Source organism: Sinocyclocheilus grahami, unplaced genomic scaffold (assembly GCF_001515645.1).
Source record: "Sinocyclocheilus grahami isolate Dianchi unplaced genomic scaffold, SAMN03320097.WGS_v1.1 scaffold744.1, whole genome shotgun sequence".
Classification (NCBI taxonomy): domain Eukaryota; kingdom Metazoa; phylum Chordata; class Actinopteri; order Cypriniformes; family Cyprinidae; genus Sinocyclocheilus; species Sinocyclocheilus grahami.
Genome location: NW_015505923.1, coordinates 268,334 through 277,537, shown reverse-complemented (window position 1 = coordinate 277,537; position 9,204 = coordinate 268,334). Strand labels below are relative to the sequence as shown.

The 9,204-nt window shown below is 37.1% G+C and overlaps 1 pseudogene; it reads left to right on the top strand.

Annotated features, from left to right (window-relative positions):
- Window positions 1–6,594, top strand: part of LOC107560800 (solute carrier family 15 member 1-like) — a 9,938-nt pseudogene extending 3,344 nt beyond the window's left edge.
- The last annotated feature ends 2,610 nt before the right edge of the window (window positions 6,595–9,204 follow it).

The window sequence follows — 9,204 nt, the reverse complement described above, 5'->3', positions numbered from 1 at the left end:
GACCTTACTCATTTGAAAAAATTGATTAATAAATAAAGCCACGATTGCTCTCTTTGTCTAGCTGTGTTGGTGCTGTATGTCCGGTATTTTCTGCTTTGGGATGATGACCTTGCGACTTCCATCTATCATGCTTTTGTGGTGCTGTGCTACTTGCAAAATAAGTGTAAACATTTTTTTAAATATACTTTTTAGACCCAAATATTGTGACACACCAGTAAGGTTTCAGGAGAAAAAAATATATATATTTCAGAATTTTCACAAAGAAATCGCTTTTTAACAAAACAATAAATTGTTTTTTATTCATGTTAAAGTAAATGCACGCACAGTTCAGTGATGAAACTCTTCTGAGAAGCTGAGTGGCAACACTATCTATTCTATCTATGCAACCTTTTTTATTTCCTAATCCATGTCAGTACTGTGCACCATTAGAGTTTTATTTATCCCTCTTCCTCCCCAGCACCACCTGTCTAGATCTGTTACAGTTCTTCCTACTTTGCCATGCCGCAGCAGTAGGATGTGTTCTTTAAATCTCAGTAAAAATATTTGCTCATACCAGCAGCAGAATCATAGCAGATCTACTCCGCCAAGACTAATCTTCCTTTCGTATCAATAAAATGCTGTTCAAATCTATTTCGGGAGTTGTCGTAATTGAAATCTTTTTGTACAGTTTTAATGAAACTACACTAAACAGCCCTGATAGAACTGAATCTATAAAGTGTGTTTCTCTTTCAGTGCTCTTTCCATGCTGGGTTTGATCCTCATTGCTCTGGGCACTGGTATCCAAAGAGGGAACACTGGATGGACTGGGCCAATGTAGTATCAGCCTTTAGACGTCACGCCTACGGAACGTTGGCTAAAGGTCTAATGCATATGGCACACAAAAGTGGAAACACTTCAGGAGTTTCGAAGTCGTCATCGGATTGGTTAAATTATACAGGATTTCCGCGAGATGTGTTTATCACGTTCTGTAACGTTCCGCCTGGAAACAAAGATGCCGTGACGCCAAACTCCCTCACGAAAGAAGAAAGCCGTCGTGTTTACAACTGTGATGACGAGCTCTTATCAGGATCAACTAAATGCTGGATTTTTATGTGTAAAAGTATGTGAAATATTTAAAGTTCGTGGCACAGAATCTTTTAGAGGAACGTGTGCTGACGGAATGCACATCTTCCCCTGTGCCTTTAAGATCTGCCGAGTCTATCTGACCTTCTGCCATGCTTATGTGAGGCTTGATCGTATGCAGGAAAATCAGATTGATGTGATAGAGTCACTTGAATGTCTAAATCTTGATTCTACACAATCCTTGAGCATCCTTCTCCGTCCGTTGTATCATTGTCTTTTCACTGTACTGGCCTTATTAGACTTCTCTGGCATCTAACTATCCAGTAAGTTAAACAGTGACTCAAAAAACCTCGCTTGAGACATCAAGTCGTTTCTGAAGTTTATGATTCAACGGTGAAACTGTAAAAATATACAAAAAAACAATTAAAGAAAATATACACCATAATTATATAAAAATAACATTCTTATATGTATCACACAATATATTCAACACTTCTGAAACGCGTTGATTTTTACAAAGCTCATCGGTCTGAAAAGCGAGGTGTGCTCTGATTGGCCAGCTATCCAGCGTGTTGTGATTGGCAGAATACCTCAAGCGTGTGACGGAAATGCAGAACTTGCACAATTGGTGGCTGACTAAATACTTTTTTGCCCCACTGTATAGCTAGTTAAAAAAATACTATGGCCCACACACAGAAAAATTTCTACATTGTACAAAAAAAAAGAAGAAAAAAAAGTATTTTTACTTTATTTTTATATTAATTTTACAAATGGGGATATCCCAAGAAGTCCCAAAAAGTCTTTGTAACTAGCTCACTTCTGGGAACAAATTTGTCCCTAAAACATGGTTAGTGAGGCATGCACACACTGACACACTCGTTCCTCTATTTTCTGTCTCTTCTATAGGAACTTCTTATTGCTCAGATAAAGATGGTGTTGAAGGTGTTGTTCGTCTACATTCCTCTGCCCATGTTTTGGACCCTGATTGATCAGAAGGTAATTATCTGTTATTTCTCACCTCTCACAGGGACTTCGGTCTGTTGGGTGGACTAGTGTTTTGTAATGGTTTGTGTGTGTTGACTGTGTGCAGGGCTCTCGCTGGACTCACCCAGCCACTTCCATGAACAGAGGCTTTGTAAGTATCTTGATTTCAGCTAATTGCTCTAAATGAAAGAGTTAATCAGCAGCGACTTGCTATGTGTTTGTGTTATTAATCTAACATGATCTGATGAACCGTCTATAGTCACATGTCAAATCTAACAGAACTAGGCTCAATACACAGAGATTTATAAAATATAATTAAAATTTAAAATGTGTCTTTTTTTTTAATTCGATGTAATTTCCTCTTTTCTATAGGGAGCATTCATCCTGCAACCAGACCAGATGCAGGTGAGTTTACTGCTGTTATGTTAGCTACTAGCTCAGTTGACAAATTTAGTATTGTTATCAGAGTGTTTATTAGGTGAGTTATTCATCTTGCACTTGATTATAATGGTCTAGTATTATAATGCCAATACACTGGAAAACATTGTGTGCTCCTGCATTCCTACACTAAAAGTTTGAGATTGGTAAGATTTTAATTTTTCTAATGTTTTGGAAGTCTCTTATACAGTATGTGCACCATGGCTGCATTTATTTGGTCAAAATGCAGTAAAACCAGTAATATTGTGAAGTATCATTTCAATTTAAGACAATTGTTTTCTATGTGAATATATTTTAAAACGTAATTTATTTCTGTGATCAAAGCTGAGTTTTCAGCATCCAGTCTTCAGTGTCACATGATCCTTCAGAAATCATTCTAATATACTGATTTGGTGTTCAAAACAGATTTCTTATCACTATCAATGTTTTTATATTTTTGTGGAAACCATGATCCATTTTTTCATTCAAAAGAACAGCATTTATTTAAAAAAAAATCATTTGTAAGATTATAAATGTTTACTGTCACTTTTGATAAAATGTAGATAAATCTTTGCTGAATAAATGGATTAATTTTTTTTTCTTAAAAATAAAATCTTACTGATCCCAGACTTTTGACAGTAGTGTACATACTGTAGCGTGAAATAAACCTGTACCTGTATATAGTTGGACTGAAATCTCTTCTCTGTCAGACTGTGAACCCAATCCTGATCCTGACTCTGGTGCCTATTGTGGATCGGTTAATTTTCCCTCTCATCCAAAAGTGTGGCTTCAATTTCAGGTATGACTTAGAATGGCGGTTGGCATGCTGTTTGCTGCCATGGCGTTTGTTTCTGCAGCTTTGGTCCAGATTGAGATCGATGTGAGTGTGAAATGTGTGAGTCACATTCATGTCACTGAATAGAGCAGATGTTCATCAACATGTCATTTTCCTCCTCAGAAAACATTGCCAAATTTCCCATCATCCTCTGAGAGCCAGCTAAAGGTGGTGAACATGTACAGCAGAACACTGAATGTGACCATCTCACCCAATGAACATCTTCTGATGTCTGATGATTAAACGACGCTTGACCATCAGGACATCACATCAGAACACGAATTCTGTGATCACTAAAGCGTTCAGTTTAATCAAGGGGAGGCGCCAGACTCTGATCATCCCCTCCGACCCAACCATCATGTATCTGGTGAGTGTCCACTAAGCAAACATGGTCAAAAACGAATTTATTAACTCAAGAAAAATGGTGGTTGCTCATGCAAAAGTCGGCACTGGAGACCAGAAAAGCAAGCTTATGTTTTGCATTTCGCCATGTTCCAATGTTTGGTGATTTTTGACCCGCAAATTTGTAATCACGGGAAGACATGTGACTAGAATAAGATTTTAGTTTAAAAACCCCCACAAACTTTAAAGCTGCATGTTTGCAGAATTTGAGGAAAGTGGAGAAGACTGCATATTTTTACATTTTGGATTTATTTTTATTTGTTAGATGTTGAATTTATGTTTTTTAAAAAGACACATCAGAGCGTGACATCATTTCACAACTGAGGAAATTTTGCATGCTCAAAGACTACTTTGAGCACCGATTAACAACAAATACACAAAAAATTACAGCAGTGAGAAAAGAGGAGGTAAGAAAGCATCTGATCATAAAGATGTGGAGATGTTTGGCAGTCCAGTGTGTTTAATGTCTTTTCTCACACCTGACCTTGAATGACTGAGTGAACAAATGAACCTGGAATGATTTCAGTGTCAAAGAAGACGGAGCCCCAGAGCACACTCGTCTATTACATAATCAAAATTTATCAATGGCAGCTTGAAGGCATTTAATAGCCAGCGCAAGGTTTTACAGAAGATTTGCACTGGCAGGCTGTTTCAAAACACCAAAACAAAAGATTTTGTTCGAAATAATGTCATCTTTGATTTCACTTGAAGTATATTGGGGCTTTTATTGGCCCAAGTCAAAAGAGCCCACCCCAGAACCTCTGGCAGTGTACATCTGTGGGATCTTCCCATAAGTACACTTTTAAAGGGGTCATGAACTGCCTTTGTTTTTATCAAAATTTTTACATCAAAAAAACTTTTAGATTTAGAATTTAGAAGTAATTTAGAAGTAGTAGACTGTTTTGACCCGTATGGGTCACCATACTTGGCCACATGTCACTTCACTTCATTTCACTTCAGTTGCTTGGTTGGTGCATGCAGCTCTGAAAATACAAAACCTAAATGCTGCCATATTTTTGGTCCTTTTTTCATAATCCAGTCAAGTGCCATCCTACATTATTATTTTTTTTTGACTTGTCAGTTTAAAAAATATATGTCACATTATGGGATTAAAATTAGTTTTGAATGCCACTTCAATTTGACTTGAATAAATCCTTGTGTCTTAAAGTGTCTTAATGGTGTCTGATTGCTGTTGGTTTCTCTCCTAAGGCGGGATTTCGTGCTCCGACATGGTGAACAGTGGTGTGAGTTTTCCCGGAAGTTTGGATTCGGTGCCTCATACACCTTTATCATCCCCATCACTGTGTTCTCCTCTGATGTGTGTACTTTAGTAGGAGTTTTTATATAGTCCTGATATTGTGTCTTCTGGTTTATATGTGCATGTGTGGTTTTGTGTGTAACAGAAGTTGAGGACATGAAGCCCACATGGCTCTGCAGATTCCTCAGTGCTTCCTCATTACTTCAGGAGAGGTCATGTTCTCAGTCACCGGCCTGCAGTTCTCATACTCACAGGTACAACAACAGGATTGGTTAATACAGCGTTCTCACTGTACTAAAATACATGGTCTAGATGCCACATAATATGAATTAGATCTAAGTGATACGGATTATCGAAAAAGAAATAAATGTAGGGTGAGACTAGGTTTTTGATTGGCAAGTTTTTTTTGTTTTAATTTAAACAATAATTGAATACAGAATATAGATTGCAGACAACAAAAAAAGCCAAGGGGTAAAATCAATGGGTTCAAACATAGCTAAACATAACACATAATGCCTAAATAACTAGATACATGATTTAAAACACGATTCAGATCAAACAGTCCATGTTTTAATAGGTTTTTTTCTTTTAAAATGGCTGGAGGCAGATTTGAACATACATTTCCAATCAATTGCAAGAAAAGGGTGAGTTTTGAGCTTACGAGATGATTGGATGACTGGCATATACAGTACATCACCAGAGAGAAGTTTTAAACTTTTTTTTGTTATTTGGGCCAAATTTTCATTATTAGATTTACAAAACAAAAAAAAGTAAAGCTGTATATCATCCTGAAGAGCCAAAAGTCAAAAGCCACAACTTGTTTAAAATCACAGATGGAACACATTTTTTAAATTGAATATTGTTGACAATGTCACTAAACCTAGTCCTAGCAAATATTGTGTGGTATAAATAGTGTATTCTTCACTGGAATATTTAATTTGACATTTGATATCCTGCAGACTGCAAAGATAATTCTCCGAACAATACGCTCCGAACACTTCCCTCTCAACAGCTGTATTTCCATGTCTTTAGGCTCCAAAGAACATGAAGTCAGTGCTGCAGGCCGGCTGGTTGTGCACCAATGCTGTGGGAAACATCATTGTGCTGATTGTGGCAGAGCTAGGAAAGCTTCCCAAACAGGTGCTGCATATGAGCTCATGTCCTAACACACACACACACTACACATATTCAGCCAGGCTGTAGGAATATTCTCATACAGGCTGGGAACAAAATAAATGACAGAATGGTCATTTTTGTGAAACATTCCTTTCATGACTCTGTGCTGTGGGCAGAGTATGTACTGTTTGCGTCACTGCTAGTGGCTGTGAGCATCATCTTCTCCATCATGGCTTATTTCTATACCTACATAGACCCAGCGGAGATTGAGGCCCAGATCAGGAAAGAGCAAGGGCTCGAGCCAGAAGAGACTGAGTGGGAGACACTACAAATGGAGGGAAAAGATAAAGACCAGAAAAATGAGCAGGAGGTCAAACAAACCAAGATATGAGATTTGTGAAGATTGGATGGATTATGCTAATATCTACGCTTTAGTGCCATATTTATTATTAAAAGACTGTAAACAGACATATTGATGATATTTTCATCCATCGTTGTTAAATTTATTGTGACCGTTGGCTAAGACCCCACTGAGTGAATCAGATGTAGCAAGAAAAATGTAAAAACCTTCTGACATGATATCTTTAGATATGGTTAAGGATGCAGATGGACTCTGGTTAGTGTTTTTGTGTGTGATCCGTTGCATCTTATGTGATTTTTTTTTAAGCTAATAAACAATACACTGCTATGAAACAATGGTTTTTAGCCTTTTGAGTTTAAGTAACCTTAGCATGCATAATGCATTGCAACAAGCTCAGTGAAAAAAAAAAAATCCAAGATGGATAACAAGTTACGACCAAAATGGGTGTCCAATTTGCCAAACATAAACCCAATGCTGAATTAGCTCTGTGGGCTGACAGAGAAATGGACATCTTGACTAAATAGCTCATTTGAACTAAATTTTCCAGAGGACCGTCCAGTCAGTACATACTAAGTACTGATACATTAGGACATCAGTAATTAGAAATATATGAATATTTCTTCTTTTAATACAGACCTACCACGAGATGAGCTATTGTTAAGTAGTGATATACAGCAGGGGTCTCCAGTCATGCTTCTGGAGAACTACCATCCTGCAGAGTTCAGCTCCAACCCCAATCAAACACACCTGAACCAGCTAATCGAGGTGTTTAGGGCTGCTTTATAATGACAGACAGGCAGGCCCGTAACCAGCTATGAGGCCACCGAGGTCCGGACCTCGGTAAATTTTTCATTTGAAATTTCATTTGAATGCCTGCACGACGTAAATAATTCAGTTTAGACAGTTTGCCAGAATGTTTAGCATCCCTGTTATGAAAATGTTCGCTGCAAGACGCTGGCGGAGTGAGCAAGGCTTGAGAGAGTTGTGAGTGAAGGCGTGGGCGCAGCCTCCAGATCCGGCTATTATAAGCGTTTTTGGACTTACCTTTTCCACTTAATTTAACACTTTAGAAAGTTGATAAAGTAGGAAGTTGTAGTTTAGAGTCAGCGATATCTTTATCTTATCTTATTTGCAAAAGATTGGAAATTCGGTTTATTTTTATTTATTTTTAGTTTTTAGTTTGTTGTAGTATCAATATCTGGCAACACTGCGATCGCCGGCACTTAAACTGGAAGCAATCAAAAAAGTTCATTTATACAGTTTATGGTTTTTGCCGACAGGATATGGCATTCGGTAAGGGAAACGCAAAAGTTATCATGATATTATCTGTCATAAACATTATCAACGCTGTCAAAAACAGTAGCATTGAACACTAGTACACACAGATCTGTAGAACAAGTAGGTTACAGAATTAAATGAAATACGCAAAAACTAGCCATGAAGAAGTCTATGCCATGTCATTCAGTATAGTTAAATTTTCACAAATCATGCTATAAACTTTCATAAGAGCACTAAACAAAGTTATTGTAGTTATGTATTGTTGCAATAAACAACTGATAAAACTATCCACCTTTAAATATAGTAAAGTATTAACAAATTTTGGTGCAATAAATAGGGTATGATTTACAGTAAAAATAATCATCACTCCAAAACAGAGAAAACCTCTTTCACAAACAGCTTAGGGTCAGGACTGAATGCACGATCAATGAATAGACTACCAATAATTCTGAAGAGAAATCCACCAGCAAATCTGTCAGGTTTTTGTCATGAATTCGGCAAATGGAAATATATTGTTTGTTGAAACAGTTCAGCAGCAATCTCCTACGCATGTGAATGATGTAATTGAGTTGGTTTCCCTGCTATTTAAATCCACTTATATTTTTGTATATATCTGATTATGTTAGTAATAAACTGTTTATACTTATTCTTTCAAGGACAATGACAAGTCAACAGTTTTATGTAAATTTGTATTCAAATATTGAATATTTGCAATATTCAAAAATGCTTTCAAAGTTTATAAATGAGTTTGTGATTCATCTAAGAACTGGTTGGTTTGGTTTATGACTTAGAACATTCATTGAGCAAAATATTAAAATCTGTAAGGAGAAAATAAATGGGGGAAATACTTGTGAAAGTGGTCTAGCAGCCATACAGCTCTCTGGTAACTGAGTGCAGGGAGGCAGGGCTGAACCTGGTCAGTACCTGGATGGTTCTCTCAGTCTGTGTCCTATTGGGCAATGCCAGGGCATTTATCCACAAATAAATGGGAGTGTTAATGTAACCGTGGCATTGTGGCCCAAATTTACCTATTGACTTTTATCAACCATATCCTGCTTGACCGGTATACCCAACATTTCACAAGCTTCACAGAGGACAGATGATCACTTTATCACTGTGGTTACTGTCAGGCAAAAATGTCAACAATTCTGTGTTTTTCTGTCAATATTGGGTGCTGTGTGTACATTGAGGGAAAAAAATAACTTAAATGATTTTAGCAAATGGCTGCAATTTAACAAAGAGTGAAAAATGTAAGGGGGTCTGAATACTTTCCGTACCCACTGTATATATAAATTTTGTGTTTCATTAAAGAACGAAGGTATTACATGCTTGGAACAACATGAGGGTAAGTAAATAATGGCAGAATTTTCATTTTTTCCCCCCCCTTTAATAAATGTGATTACAGTTATACTCATGACAGAAATCACTTTTCATCACATGGGTTTTGTTCAGTTTTGTGGAATTATTTGTATTTAGCCTGTATTCCTAATC